This window comes from Hyla sarda, unplaced genomic scaffold (assembly GCF_029499605.1).
Source record: "Hyla sarda isolate aHylSar1 unplaced genomic scaffold, aHylSar1.hap1 scaffold_1212, whole genome shotgun sequence".
Classification (NCBI taxonomy): domain Eukaryota; kingdom Metazoa; phylum Chordata; class Amphibia; order Anura; family Hylidae; genus Hyla; species Hyla sarda.
The window spans coordinates 51,036-67,293 of NW_026607834.1; the positions used below are offsets into that span (position 1 = coordinate 51,036).

The 16,258-nt window shown below is 45.2% G+C and overlaps 6 non-coding genes and 1 pseudogene across 6 annotated transcripts; all 7 read right to left on the reverse strand.

The window, feature by feature from the left end:
- Window positions 1-1,646: 1,646 nt before the first annotated feature.
- LOC130303291 (U2 spliceosomal RNA) lies at window positions 1,647-1,837 on the reverse strand. The gene has a single exon (XR_008853388.1). It is a non-coding gene; the product is annotated as a U2 spliceosomal RNA (small nuclear RNA).
- Window positions 1,838-3,949: 2,112 nt separating this feature from the next.
- LOC130303316 (U2 spliceosomal RNA) lies at window positions 3,950-4,145 on the reverse strand. Its single transcript, XR_008853411.1, has one exon. It is a non-coding gene; the product is annotated as a U2 spliceosomal RNA (small nuclear RNA).
- Window positions 4,146-4,837: 692 nt separating this feature from the next.
- Window positions 4,838-4,997, reverse strand: LOC130303318 (U2 spliceosomal RNA; annotated as a pseudogene).
- Window positions 4,998-7,093: 2,096 nt separating this feature from the next.
- Window positions 7,094-7,284, reverse strand: LOC130303292 (U2 spliceosomal RNA). Its single transcript, XR_008853389.1, has one exon. It is a non-coding gene; the product is annotated as a U2 spliceosomal RNA (small nuclear RNA).
- A 2,076-nt stretch (window positions 7,285-9,360) lies between these two features.
- Window positions 9,361-9,551, reverse strand: LOC130303294 (U2 spliceosomal RNA). Its single transcript, XR_008853391.1, has one exon. It is a non-coding gene; the product is annotated as a U2 spliceosomal RNA (small nuclear RNA).
- A 2,085-nt stretch (window positions 9,552-11,636) lies between these two features.
- On the reverse strand, window positions 11,637-11,827 carry LOC130303295 (U2 spliceosomal RNA). The gene has a single exon (XR_008853392.1). It is a non-coding gene; the product is annotated as a U2 spliceosomal RNA (small nuclear RNA).
- A 2,077-nt stretch (window positions 11,828-13,904) lies between these two features.
- On the reverse strand, window positions 13,905-14,101 carry LOC130303315 (U2 spliceosomal RNA). The gene has a single exon (XR_008853410.1). It is a non-coding gene; the product is annotated as a U2 spliceosomal RNA (small nuclear RNA).
- Window positions 14,102-16,258: the final 2,157 nt, after the last annotated feature.

Here is a 16,258-nt window from a genome sequence, read left to right on the forward strand (position 1 = left end):
TATGGCGGTGATGGTTCTGCTCAGGCAGAGCAGTGCTGATGCTCCTCATAAAGCTGTCGCTGCTGTGAAGGTTCTAGGTGACATCACAAATCCCTATGGTTACATACACAACAAAGCTGGGTTGTTGTTGTTTACACTCTGCAAGGCCTGTGGAAGTGAGTGACATCATAGCACTGTAGTTCTGAGGGTTCTAGATGGATGCAACAATCTCCTGTTGCTTCTATGAAGGCCATAATAGACGACATCACCAAACAGCTCCATAGTCACATACACAGCAAAGGAGAGATGTTGTTTACACCTAGTGATGTCAGTGGTATTGAGTGACATCACAGCACAGTGCTAAGGCTCCTGGGCCTGGACACAGCAGCGGCTGCAATATCTCAACGGAGAATACGTTTATATATATGTGTGTGTGTGCGCGTATATATATATATATATATATATATATATATATATATATATATATATTCTCCGCCGAAATCACTTTTAAACCCATTTCCACCTTTTTTTCCCTTCTCTTCCTCTTACTTTTTTTTCACGTTTTTTTACGTTTTTCTCCTTTTCGCCTCTTTTCTGGGCGTATTATTCTTCTTTTTCTTCTTTTTTTTCGTCTAATGCATACCCCATCAGTGCAGCAATGCTTATTCAATACCGCCAGCAGATGGAGACACTGGGGGATAATTTTCTAAGGATTTATACTGATTTTTCCTGTCTGAATTTGTCGCACAGAAAGTTGCAGGCCAAATATGTGTGACATTTCTGCGACTTTAGCTTCTAGAGCATTTTTACAACATTATACATAGGTGCTGAATACATAAAAAGCGACTGTTCAGCGACAGACAAGTCGCATCGGCTGAAAGTAGGCCAGAATGTCAGTCCATGTTGGAGCAGGTTTAGATACAGTCTAAAGCATAGATCTCAAAGTCTGTGCACAGAATTTAGCAAGGGCCTCGCACCTTCTGATGCATCAGGTAGGTGCACAATAGCATAGCCTAACCCTCTGTACTTTGGTCTATATTGATGCGGGACATAGACAGCCAGCTGATGACCAATCCATTAGTGCAATGGATGGCTGGAAGCATTTGTCTTTGCCTTTGCAATACCACAGAAGCAATGCATGGTCAATGTACAGCAATGACACACCTGTGTGAACAGCCAGGAGACCCCCCCCCCCCCATGTTATGTTACATAGTTACATAGTTAGTACGGTCGAAAAAAGACATATGTCCATCAAGTTCAACCAGGGAATTAAGGGGTAGGGGTGTGGCGCGATATTGGGGAAGGGATGAGATTTTATATTTCTTCATAAGCATTAATCTTATTTTGTCAATTAGGAACATTCAGCACCCACCCGCTATCAAGGCAGCTGCCTATCATGTCATGCCCTACCTGCACAGGTGTGCTGGCTACTCAAATGATCCAATTAAGGAGGCCATTTAGTCAGCAGCAGCAGAAAGCAGCAGAAGTCCTGTGCCTGGACGCTCCAACAGCGGCCAGACACAAGCAGAAGCAGAAGCAGCAGCAGCACCACCTTTTGTTTTTTGGCTGCAGCAGCAGCAGCAGCAAGGCCCACAGGGCTGGCTAGCTGGCTAGCCAGCAAGCAGGTAGCAATGGAAGTAGGAATCTTTCTTTTTAACCCTGTAAGGGGGTGGTGCACTGTACCCGAAGATACTGCCATATCGGGTCAATGCATAGGGCGACGGAAGCAAGCTTCGAAATCGGCCCCCGTTCTCAAAAATCCATTTAATATATGGTCCCCAGATAGGGGACGTATCAGATATTAAACTGATAAGAACAGATACTACACTTGATCTTAGCCAAAAGGCCGAGAAGCGATAACCGTGAAAGGGGCGGGCCCAACAAGGTCCCCTTCATGGGCACTATCACTGCTTGCTGTCAGGGAGGCTGCCAGACAATTTTCCATGCACACTCTGGGCTGGGGGGCAGTCAACCACCAGTACACACAGCAGAACCTAAACCCATACCATTATTGCTAAGCAGCAAGACAGGGGCCCATTGCACTCCCACGGGGCCTTTTTAAATGCAATCCATAACCCGGATTTGCCAGGAACCCTTCTTACTCCTCCTACTTGCATGTGACACTGGGCTTAGGATCTGCATAGGAAACACACACACAAGCACACACCTACCTTTGTTGCCTGCAGATGCCTCCTTGGCTGTCCCCAAACGGTATCAAACCAACACCCACGGGAAGCTGTAAGCATAGAGGACATGCCTGCACCCCATTGGACTTACCTGTGTGGGTTAAACCCGGGTTATTTGACAACCTATGGCGGTGATGGTTCTGCTCAGGCAGAGCAGTGCTGATGCTCCTCATAAAGCTGTCGCTGCTGTGAAGGTTCTAGGTGACATCACAAATCCCTATGGTTACATACACAACAAAGCTGGGTTGTTGTTGTTTACACTCTGCAAGGCCTGTGGAAGTGAGTGACATCATAGCACTGTAGTTCTGAGGGTTCTAGATGGATGCAACAATCTCCTGTTGCTTCTATGAAGGCCATAATAGACGACATCACCAAACAGCTCCATAGTCACATACACAGCAAAGGAGAGATGTTGTTTACACCTAGTGATGTCAGTGGTATTGAGTGACATCACAGCACAGTGCTAAGGCTCCTGGGCCTGGACACAGCAGCGGCTGCAATATCTCAACGGAGAATACGTTTATATATATGTGTGTGTGTGCGCGTATGTATATATATATATATATATATATATATATATATATATATATATATATATTTCTCCGCCGAAATCACTTTTAAACCCATTTCCACCTTTTTTTCCCTTCTCTTCCTCTTACTTTTTTTTCACGTTTTTTTACGTTTTTTTACGTTTTTCTCCTTTTCGCCTCTTTTCTGGGCGTATTATTCTTCTTTTTCTTCTTTTTTTTCGTCTAATGCATACCCCATCAGTGCAGCAATGCTTATTCAATACCGCCAGCAGATGGAGACACTGGGGGATAATTTTCTAAGGATTTATACTGATTTTTCCTGTCTGAATTTGTCGCACAGAAAGTTGCAGGCCAAATATGTGTGACATTTCTGCGACTTTAGCTTCTAGAGCATTTTTACAACATTATACATAGGTGCTGAATACATAAAAAGCGACTGTTCAGCGACAGACAAGTCGCATCGGCTGAAAGTAGGCCAGAATGTCAGTCCATGTTGGAGCAGGTTTAGATACAGTCTAAAGCATAGATCTCAAAGTCTGTGCACAGAATTTAGCAAGGGCCTCGCACCTTCTGATGCATCAGGTAGGTGCACAATAGCATAGCCTAACCCTCTGTACTTTGGTCTATATTGATGCGGGACATAGACAGCCAGCTGATGACCAATCCATTAGTGCAATGGATGGCTGGAAGCATTTGTCTTTGCCTTTGCAATACCACAGAAGCAATGCATGGTCAATGTACAGCAATGACACACCTGTGTGAACAGCCAGGAGACCCCCCCCCCCCCCCCCATGTTATGTTACATAGTTACATAGTTAGTACGGTCGAAAAAAGACATATGTCCATCAAGTTCAACCAGGGAATTAAGGGGTAGGGGTGTGGCGCGATATTGGGGAAGGGATGAGATTTTATATTTCTTCATAAGCATTAATCTTATTTTGTCAATTAGGAACATTCAGCACCCACCCGCTATCAAGGCAGCTGCCTATCATGTCATGCCCTACCTGCACAGGTGTGCTGGCTACTCAAATGATCCAATTAAGGAGGCCATTTAGTCAGCAGCAGCAGAAGTCCTGTGCCTGGACGCTCCAACAGCGGCCAGACACAAGCAGAAGCAGAAGCAGCAGCAGCACCACCTTTTGTTTTTTGGCTGCAGCAGCAGCAGCAGCAGCAAGGCCCACAGGGCTGGCTAGCTGGCTAGCCAGCAAGCAGGTAGCAATGAAAGTAGGAATCTTTCTTTTTAACCCTGTAAGGGGGTGGTGCACTGTACCCGAAGATACTGCCATATCGGGTCAATGCATAGGGCGACGGAAGCAAGCTTCGAAATCGGCCCCCGTTCTCAAAAATCCATTTAATATATGGTCCCCAGATAGGGGACGTATCAGATATTAAACTGATAAGAACAGATTTTTTTTTTTTTTTTTTTTTTTTTTTTTTATCTAAAGCCGAGGAACGTGCTTTCGATTCACCCAAAGTGCAAGAAAAAGTGCAAACGTGTTACACTAAAAAAACGTGCACAAAGGATGCGGTCTATCGCAAGCCCTTCTCCGATAGGAGAGAGGCCCCCCAACAAACCTTACCCTTCGCCTCCGGACCAAGAGGTACCTGCGAGGTTCCAGGTTCGATGTCCCTTTTCGCCGAAGCTACTAGGAGACCACAAATGCTCCCGGCATCCCCCTTGGCGTTAGCCAAGGTATCTGCCCGCAGAGCCGATTACGGTAGGTACCCTGCGAAGCAGGAGTACCCGGGGTGTTTGCAGGGAGGTGCGGAACCTAATGGCCACACACACCTCCCCTAGACCGCCAGGAGGGACACCCAGAAGGGCTACCGCATCCTGACAAATCCTGTGAACACACAACACGCAAAAAGTGACACAGTGAGACAAAAAATAAATAAATAAGTGAATGTGTGCAGATATACTGCCCGGACATCCGGCCGGATCTATAAAAATTTCTCTGATCCTAGCCAGAAGGCCGGGAATCAAGAGGTGAGTGCCACAAGGTGAAGAGATTATGGTGCCCGTGCTTCAACTCAGTGAGCCTATTCTCCCAGTGAGTTTCGGCACCTCGGGGTCACCACTCCCCGAGGCACAAAAGTACCTCGGCTCTAGACCCTCTCAGCCTCATGGCGAGACCCGGAGGGAACAGGTCACATCGGGGCAGCCGTCGAGCTGATTCCTCAGAACCAGCCCCGGAAAGCCCTGGTACACCTGCATCCTCCATGCAGCACCCATCCCCACCAGCATGAAAACTGATAAGAACAGATACTACACTTGATCTTAGCCAAAAGGCCGAGAAGCGATAACCGTGAAAGGGGCGGGCCCAACAAGGTCCCCTTCATGGGCACTATCACTGCTTGCTGTCAGGGAGGCTGCCAGACAATTTTCCATGCACACTCTGGGCTGGGGGGCAGTCAACCACCAGTACACACAGCAGAACCTAAACCCATACCATTATTGCTAAGCAGCAAGACAGGGGCCCATTGCACTCCCACGGGGCCTTTTTAAATGCAATCCATAACCCGGATTTGCCAGGAACCCTTCTTACTCCTCCTACTTGCATGTGACACTGGGCTTAGGATCTGCATAGGAAACACACACACAAGCACACACCTACCTTTGTTGCCTGCAGATGCCTCCTTGGCTGTCCCCAAACGGTATCAAACCAACACCCACGGGAAGCTGTAAGCATAGAGGACATGCCTGCACCCCATTGGACTTACCTGTGTGGGTTAAACCCGGGTTATTTGACAACCTATGGCGGTGATGGTTCTGCTCAGGCAGAGCAGTGCTGATGCTCCTCATAAAGCTGTCGCTGCTGTGAAGGTTCTAGGTGACATCACAAATCCCTATGGTTACATACACAACAAAGCTGGGTTGTTGTTGTTTACACTCTGCAAGGCCTGTGGAAGTGAGTGACATCATAGCACTGTAGTTCTGAGGGTTCTAGATGGATGCAACAATCTCCTGTTGCTTCTATGAAGGCCATAATAGACGACATCACCAAACAGCTCCATAGTCACATACACAGCAAAGGAGAGATGTTGTTTACACCTAGTGATGTCAGTGGTATTGAGTGACATCACAGCACAGTGCTAAGGCTCCTGGGCCTGGACACAGCAGCGGCTGCAATATCTCAACGGAGAATACGTTTATATATATGTGTGTGTGTGCGCGTATATATATATATATATATATATATATATATATATATATATATATATATATATATTTCTCCGCCGAAATCACTTTTAAACCCATTTCCACCTTTTTTTCCCTTCTCTTCCTCTTACTTTTTTTTCACGTTTTTTTACGTTTTTCTCCTTTTCGCCTCTTTTCTGGGCGTATTATTCTTCTTTTTCTTCTTTTTTTTCGTCTAATGCATACCCCATCAGTGCAGCAATGCTTATTCAATACCGCCAGCAGATGGAGACACTGGGGGATAATTTTCTAAGGATTTATACTGATTTTTCCTGTCTGAATTTGTCGCACAGAAAGTTGCAGGCCAAATATGTGTGACATTTCTGCGACTTTAGCTTCTAGAGCATTTTTACAACATTATACATAGGTGCTGAATACATAAAAAGCGACTGTTCAGCGACAGACAAGTCGCATCGGCTGAAAGTAGGCCAGAATGTCAGTCCATGTTGGAGCAGGTTTAGATACAGTCTAAAGCATAGATCTCAAAGTCTGTGCACAGAATTTAGCAAGGGCCTCGCACCTTCTGATGCATCAGGTAGGTGCACAATAGCATAGCCTAACCCTCTGTACTTTGGTCTATATTGATGCGGGACATAGACAGCCAGCTGATGACCAATCCATTAGTGCAATGGATGGCTGGAAGCATTTGTCTTTGCCTTTGCAATACCACAGAAGCAATGCATGGTCAATGTACAGCAATGACACACCTGTGTGAACAGCCAGGAGACCCCCCCCCCCCATGTTATGTTACATAGTTACATAGTTAGTACGGTCGAAAAAAGACATATGTCCATCAAGTTCAACCAGGGAATTAAGGGGTAGGGGTGTGGCGCGATATTGGGGAAGGGATGAGATTTTATATTTCTTCATAAGCATTAATCTTATTTTGTCAATTAGGAACATTCAGCACCCACCCGCTATCAAGGCAGCTGCCTATCATGTCATGCCCTACCTGCACAGGTGTGCTGGCTACTCAAATGATCCAATTAAGGAGGCCATTTAGTCAGCAGCAGCAGAAGTCCTGTGCCTGGACGCTCCAACAGCGGCCAGACACAAGCAGAAGCAGAAGCAGCAGCAGCACCACCTTTTGTTTTTTGGCTGCAGCAGCAGCAGCAGCAAGGCCCACAGGGCTGGCTAGCTGGCTAGCCAGCAAGCAGGTAGCAATGAAAGTAGGAATCTTTCTTTTTAACCCTGTAAGGGGGTGGTGCACTGTACCCGAAGATACTGCCATATCGGGTCAATGCATAGGGCGACGGAAGCAAGCTTCGAAATCGGCCCCCGTTCTCAAAAATCCATTTAATATATGGTCCCCAGATAGGGGACGTATCAGATATTAAACTGATAAGAACAGATACTACACTTGATCTTAGCCAAAAGGCCGAGAAGCGATAACCGTGAAAGGGGCGGGCCCAACAAGGTCCCCTTCATGGGCACTATCACTGCTTGCTGTCAGGGAGGCTGCCAGACAATTTTCCATGCACACTCTGGGCTGGGGGGCAGTCAACCACCAGTACACACAGCAGAACCTAAACCCATACCATTATTGCTAAGCAGCAAGACAGGGGCCCATTGCACTCCCACGGGGCCTTTTTAAATGCAATCCATAACCCGGATTTGCCAGGAACCCTTCTTACTCCTCCTACTTGCATGTGACACTGGGCTTAGGATCTGCATAGGAAACACACACACAAGCACACACCTACCTTTGTTGCCTGCAGATGCCTCCTTGGCTGTCCCCAAACGGTATCAAACCAACACCCACGGGAAGCTGTAAGCATAGAGGACATGCCTGCACCCCATTGGACTTACCTGTGTGGGTTAAACCCGGGTTATTTGACAACCTATGGCGGTGATGGTTCTGCTCAGGCAGAGCAGTGCTGATGCTCCTCATAAAGCTGTCGCTGCTGTGAAGGTTCTAGGTGACATCACAAATCCCTATGGTTACATACACAACAAAGCTGGGTTGTTGTTGTTTACACTCTGCAAGGCCTGTGGAAGTGAGTGACATCATAGCACTGTAGTTCTGAGGGTTCTAGATGGATGCAACAATCTCCTGTTGCTTCTATGAAGGCCATAATAGACGACATCACCAAACAGCTCCATAGTCACATACACAGCAAAGGAGAGATGTTGTTTACACCTAGTGATGTCAGTGGTATTGAGTGACATCACAGCACAGTGCTAAGGCTCCTGGGCCTGGACACAGCAGCGGCTGCAATATCTCAACGGAGAATACGTTTATATATATGTGTGTGTGTGCGCGTATATATATATATATATATATATATATATATATATTTCTCCGCCGAAATCACTTTTAAACCCATTTCCACCTTTTTTTCCCTTCTCTTCCTCTTACTTTTTTTTCACGTTTTTTTACGTTTTTCTCCTTTTCGCCTCTTTTCTGGGCGTATTATTCTTCTTTTTCTTCTTTTTTTTCGTCTAATGCATACCCCATCAGTGCAGCAATGCTTATTCAATACCGCCAGCAGATGGAGACACTGGGGGATAATTTTCTAAGGATTTATACTGATTTTTCCTGTCTGAATTTGTCGCACAGAAAGTTGCAGGCCAAATATGTGTGACATTTCTGCGACTTTAGCTTCTAGAGCATTTTTACAACATTATACATAGGTGCTGAATACATAAAAAGCGACTGTTCAGCGACAGACAAGTCGCATCGGCTGAAAGTAGGCCAGAATGTCAGTCCATGTTGGAGCAGGTTTAGATACAGTCTAAAGCATAGATCTCAAAGTCTGTGCACAGAATTTAGCAAGGGCCTCGCACCTTCTGATGCATCAGGTAGGTGCACAATAGCATAGCCTAACCCTCTGTACTTTGGTCTATATTGATGCGGGACATAGACAGCCAGCTGATGACCAATCCATTAGTGCAATGGATGGCTGGAAGCATTTGTCTTTGCCTTTGCAATACCACAGAAGCAATGCATGGTCAATGTACAGCAATGACACACCTGTGTGAACAGCCAGGAGACCCCCCCCCCCCATGTTATGTTACATAGTTACATAGTTAGTACGGTCGAAAAAAGACATATGTCCATCAAGTTCAACCAGGGAATTAAGGGGTAGGGGTGTGGCGCGATATTGGGGAAGGGATGAGATTTTATATTTCTTCATAAGCATTAATCTTATTTTGTCAATTAGGAACATTCAGCACCCACCCGCTATCAAGGCAGCTGCCTATCATGTCATGCCCTACCTGCACAGGTGTGCTGGCTACTCAAATGATCCAATTAAGGAGGCCATTTAGTCAGCAGCAGCAGAAGTCCTGTGCCTGGACGCTCCAACAGCGGCCAGACACAAGCAGAAGCAGAAGCAGCAGCAGCACCACCTTTTGTTTTTTGGCTGCAGCAGCAGCAGCAGCAAGGCCCACAGGGCTGGCTAGCTGGCTAGCCAGCAAGCAGGTAGCAATGAAAGTAGGAATCTTTCTTTTTAACCCTGTAAGGGGGTGGTGCACTGTACCCGAAGATACTGCCATATCGGGTCAATGCATAGGGCGACGGAAGCAAGCTTCGAAATCGGCCCCCGTTCTCAAAAATCCATTTAATATATGGTCCCCAGATAGGGGACGTATCAGATATTAAACTGATAAGAACAGATACTACACTTGATCTTAGCCAAAAGGCCGAGAAGCGATAACCGTGAAAGGGGCGGGCCCAACAAGGTCCCCTTCATGGGCACTATCACTGCTTGCTGTCAGGGAGGCTGCCAGACAATTTTCCATGCACACTCTGGGCTGGGGGGCAGTCAACCACCAGTACACACAGCAGAACCTAAACCCATACCATTATTGCTAAGCAGCAAGACAGGGGCCCATTGCACTCCCACGGGGCCTTTTTAAATGCAATCCATAACCCGGATTTGCCAGGAACCCTTCTTACTCCTCCTACTTGCATGTGACACTGGGCTTAGGATCTGCATAGGAAACACACACACAAGCACACACCTACCTTTGTTGCCTGCAGATGCCTCCTTGGCTGTCCCCAAACGGTATCAAACCAACACCCACGGGAAGCTGTAAGCATAGAGGACATGCCTGCACCCCATTGGACTTACCTGTGTGGGTTAAACCCGGGTTATTTGACAACCTATGGCGGTGATGGTTCTGCTCAGGCAGAGCAGTGCTGATGCTCCTCATAAAGCTGTCGCTGCTGTGAAGGTTCTAGGTGACATCACAAATCCCTATGGTTACATACACAACAAAGCTGGGTTGTTGTTGTTTACACTCTGCAAGGCCTGTGGAAGTGAGTGACATCATAGCACTGTAGTTCTGAGGGTTCTAGATGGATGCAACAATCTCCTGTTGCTTCTATGAAGGCCATAATAGACGACATCACCAAACAGCTCCATAGTCACATACACAGCAAAGGAGAGATGTTGTTTACACCTAGTGATGTCAGTGGTATTGAGTGACATCACAGCACAGTGCTAAGGCTCCTGGGCCTGGACACAGCAGCGGCTGCAATATCTCAACGGAGAATACGTTTATATATATGTGTGTGTGTGCGCGTATATATATATATATATATATATATATATATATATATATATATTTCTCCGCCGAAATCACTTTTAAACCCATTTCCACCTTTTTTTCCCTTCTCTTCCTCTTACTTTTTTTTCACGTTTTTTTACGTTTTTCTCCTTTTCGCCTCTTTTCTGGGCGTATTATTCTTCTTTTTCTTCTTTTTTTTCGTCTAATGCATACCCCATCAGTGCAGCAATGCTTATTCAATACCGCCAGCAGATGGAGACACTGGGGGATAATTTTCTAAGGATTTATACTGATTTTTCCTGTCTGAATTTGTCGCACAGAAAGTTGCAGGCCAAATATGTGTGACATTTCTGCGACTTTAGCTTCTAGAGCATTTTTACAACATTATACATAGGTGCTGAATACATAAAAAGCGACTGTTCAGCGACAGACAAGTCGCATCGGCTGAAAGTAGGCCAGAATGTCAGTCCATGTTGGAGCAGGTTTAGATACAGTCTAAAGCATAGATCTCAAAGTCTGTGCACAGAATTTAGCAAGGGCCTCGCACCTTCTGATGCATCAGGTAGGTGCACAATAGCATAGCCTAACCCTCTGTACTTTGGTCTATATTGATGCGGGACATAGACAGCCAGCTGATGACCAATCCATTAGTGCAATGGATGGCTGGAAGCATTTGTCTTTGCCTTTGCAATACCACAGAAGCAATGCATGGTCAATGTACAGCAATGACACACCTGTGTGAACAGCCAGGAGACCCCCCCCCCCCCATGTTATGTTACATAGTTACATAGTTAGTACGGTCGAAAAAAGACATATGTCCATCAAGTTCAACCAGGGAATTAAGGGGTAGGGGTGTGGCGCGATATTGGGGAAGGGATGAGATTTTATATTTCTTCATAAGCATTAATCTTATTTTGTCAATTAGGAACATTCAGCACCCACCCGCTATCAAGGCAGCTGCCTATCATGTCATGCCCTACCTGCACAGGTGTGCTGGCTACTCAAATGATCCAATTAAGGAGGCCATTTAGTCAGCAGCAGCAGAAGTCCTGTGCCTGGACGCTCCAACAGCGGCCAGACACAAGCAGAAGCAGAAGCAGCAGCAGCACCACCTTTTGTTTTTTGGCTGCAGCAGCAGCAGCAGCAAGGCCCACAGGGCTGGCTAGCTGGCTAGCCAGCAAGCAGGTAGCAATGAAAGTAGGAATCTTTCTTTTTAACCCTGTAAGGGGGTGGTGCACTGTACCCGAAGATACTGCCATATCGGGTCAATGCATAGGGCGACGGAAGCAAGCTTCGAAATCGGCCCCCGTTCTCAAAAATCCATTTAATATATGGTCCCCAGATAGGGGACGTATCAGATATTAAACTGATAAGAACAGATACTACACTTGATCTTAGCCAAAAGGCCGAGAAGCGATAACCGTGAAAGGGGCGGGCCCAACAAGGTCCCCTTCATGGGCACTATCACTGCTTGCTGTCAGGGAGGCTGCCAGACAATTTTCCATGCACACTCTGGGCTGGGGGGCAGTCAACCACCAGTACACACAGCAGAACCTAAACCCATACCATTATTGCTAAGCAGCAAGACAGGGGCCCATTGCACTCCCACGGGGCCTTTTTAAATGCAATCCATAACCCGGATTTGCCAGGAACCCTTCTTACTCCTCCTACTTGCATGTGACACTGGGCTTAGGATCTGCATAGGAAACACACACACAAGCACACACCTACCTTTGTTGCCTGCAGATGCCTCCTTGGCTGTCCCCAAACGGTATCAAACCAACACCCACGGGAAGCTGTAAGCATAGAGGACATGCCTGCACCCCATTGGACTTACCTGTGTGGGTTAAACCCGGGTTATTTGACAACCTATGGCGGTGATGGTTCTGCTCAGGCAGAGCAGTGCTGATGCTCCTCATAAAGCTGTCGCTGCTGTGAAGGTTCTAGGTGACATCACAAATCCCTATGGTTACATACACAACAAAGCTGGGTTGTTGTTGTTTACACTCTGCAAGGCCTGTGGAAGTGAGTGACATCATAGCACTGTAGTTCTGAGGGTTCTAGATGGATGCAACAATCTCCTGTTGCTTCTATGAAGGCCATAATAGACGACATCACCAAACAGCTCCATAGTCACATACACAGCAAAGGAGAGATGTTGTTTACACCTAGTGATGTCAGTGGTATTGAGTGACATCACAGCACAGTGCTAAGGCTCCTGGGCCTGGACACAGCAGCGGCTGCAATATCTCAACGGAGAATACGTTTATATATATGTGTGTGTGTGCGCGTATATATATATATATATATATATATATATATATATTTCTCCGCCGAAATCACTTTTAAACCCATTTCCACCTTTTTTTCCCTTCTCTTCCTCTTACTTTTTTTTCACGTTTTTTTACGTTTTTCTCCTTTTCGCCTCTTTTCTGGGCGTATTATTCTTCTTTTTCTTCTTTTTTTTCGTCTAATGCATACCCCATCAGTGCAGCAATGCTTATTCAATACCGCCAGCAGATGGAGACACTGGGGGATAATTTTCTAAGGATTTATACTGATTTTTCCTGTCTGAATTTGTCGCACAGAAAGTTGCAGGCCAAATATGTGTGACATTTCTGCGACTTTAGCTTCTAGAGCATTTTTACAACATTATACATAGGTGCTGAATACATAAAAAGCGACTGTTCAGCGACAGACAAGTCGCATCGGCTGAAAGTAGGCCAGAATGTCAGTCCATGTTGGAGCAGGTTTAGATACAGTCTAAAGCATAGATCTCAAAGTCTGTGCACAGAATTTAGCAAGGGCCTCGCACCTTCTGATGCATCAGGTAGGTGCACAATAGCATAGCCTAACCCTCTGTACTTTGGTCTATATTGATGCGGGACATAGACAGCCAGCTGATGACCAATCCATTAGTGCAATGGATGGCTGGAAGCATTTGTCTTTGCCTTTGCAATACCACAGAAGCAATGCATGGTCAATGTACAGCAATGACACACCTGTGTGAACAGCCAGGAGACCCCCCCCCCCCCATGTTATGTTACATAGTTACATAGTTAGTACGGTCGAAAAAAGACATATGTCCATCAAGTTCAACCAGGGAATTAAGGGGTAGGGGTGTGGCGCGATATTGGGGAAGGGATGAGATTTTATATTTCTTCATAAGCATTAATCTTATTTTGTCAATTAGGAACATTCAGCACCCACCCGCTATCAAGGCAGCTGCCTATCATGTCATGCCCTACCTGCACAGGTGTGCTGGCTACTCAAATGATCCAATTAAGGAGGCCATTTAGTCAGCAGCAGCAGAAGTCCTGTGCCTGGACGCTCCAACAGCGGCCAGACACAAGCAGAAGCAGAAGCAGCAGCAGCACCACCTTTTGTTTTTTGGCTGCAGCAGCAGCAGCAGCAAGGCCCACAGGGCTGGCTAGCTGGCTAGCCAGCAAGCAGGTAGCAATGAAAGTAGGAATCTTTCTTTTTAACCCTGTAAGGGGGTGGTGCACTGTACCCGAAGATACTGCCATATCGGGTCAATGCATAGGGCGACGGAAGCAAGCTTCGAAATCGGCCCCCGTTCTCAAAAATCCATTTAATATATGGTCCCCAGATAGGGGACGTATCAGATATTAAACTGATAAGAACAGATTTTTTTTTTTTTTTTTTTTTTTTTAAACCCTCAGATAAGGGATGAAAGTACTCAAAACAATACTTTCAAAACTGGCATTACAAACTTTCTGTAACACACAACCCTCTCATCATCGGGAACTTTATTTATAATCAAAAACAGTACATGAAAAACATCAAGATAAATCAACAGAATGAATCCATTTTTTCGTTTTCCAAATACCCTCCGCATCAATCCCACCCCTCCTAGCATCCCACAAATAACACAAATAAAGCTTTCCTAACACCATCCTCACACTATTATTTACACTTATTTCCTTTCTCAAAAACAAATAAACATTCCGAACATCCCATAAGACTTCTTTAATACACGACAACAATAACCACAACACTCTTTCATTCTGACCACCACTCACACATAATCCAAACATCATCATTTCATAATACAAAAATTCCACACCTGTTAATTCCTTGCACAAAGGCCCAAGTTTTCTCACAACCTCACGAGCATACTTACAATTCCAAAAAAGATGAATAACACTTTCAAAACCATTACAATTCTCCCTAGGACACACATCACATCTCACCAAACCCCTTGCTTTCTGAAACTCTCTCACTGGCAACACCCCATGCAAACTTTGCCATACAATCTCCTTTTGCTTATTAGACATACCATCCATCCTCACTTTCTTCCAAACTTTTTCCACATCCGCTCCTCTCACAGAATTAATATTACATACAACCTCTTTACTCTCAATCATTTTCATCACCAAACGTTTATTCTTCAAAACACTCACCTCTTCTTCTATCAACTCAAATTTCTCCAAAAACCTCACAACCCACTCATACCATTTAGGAACCTCAAAAGCAATAGGCCTATTCAAATCCCTCTCACACCACTTCAACCTGACAAAAAATCTACCAGCCAGAAATCTTGTCATACAGGACACCTTTCTATCACTCCCAATAATAGCTAAAATAAAAACTAAAATATTCACTCCAAAGTACACCTCCAAATTTGGAAAACTCATACCACCCTTCTTCCAATTTTTCACCACTATTTCTCTCCTCAACCTCTCAACTTTAGAACCCCAAAAAAAGACAAACATAACCCTGTTCAAGCTCCTCAAACCCATATAATGGGGAGGAAAAATCATAGCAACATACAGAAAAATTGGTAACACAACACTTTTAATAACTACAATCTTCCCAATGAAGGAAAGACTTCTCAAACTCCAATAATTTAGACGCAACTCCACCTTCTTTTTCGCCTCCTCCCAACTCTCTTTCCCATCCAAATCGTCACTAAACTTAATCCCCAACACTTTAATAGACCCCTCCACAACATTCACCCCAACATCTCTACTTAATCTACTCTCACCAAAACACTTACATTCACTCTTTAACCAATTAACCTTAAAAGCAGATGCACCACAAAAAATAGACACTAAAAGTTTCACCCTCCTCACAGCGGACTCAGAATCACACAGGACACATACATCATCCATATAAGCATTAACTTTAAACTCCCTTCCATCACTACCAGGAATGCGTACACCTCTCACTATCTTATCCCTCCTAATCATACATACCAGAGGCTCAATAGCACATATAAATGCCACTGGTGATAAAGGACACCCCTGCCTAACCCCTGAGAACACATTCACTCTTCTCCCCACACATCCATTAACAAGCATCCTACTATATATTTTATCATACAAACTCCTAACTCTCCACACAAAGTCACTCGGAAAACCCATACGCAACAACACCCTGAACAAGAAACTATGAGACAGCCTATCATACGCTTTTTCAAAATCTAATGACAACAAACACACATCTTGCTTCCTACTCTTACAATCCCACAAACAATCTCTCAACAAACACAAACTCTCCTGTATACGACGTCCAGGCACAGCACAAAACTGATCATCACCCACCACGCTTTCAACAACATCTCTCATCCGATTGGCAATAATTTTCGCATAGATCTTATAATCACAATTAAGTAATGTAATTGGACGCCAATTCTTTAAACTTTTTAAATCCCCTTTTTTCGGAATCAGCACAACCACACCCCCACGCATACTCTCCGCAACCTCCATATTCTCCCACATAAACTGACACACTTCAACTACATCCTTCCCCACCACATTCCATAACAACCGATAAAATTCCACAGGCAAACCATCCTCACCTGGAGTCTTATTTGCTGACATTTT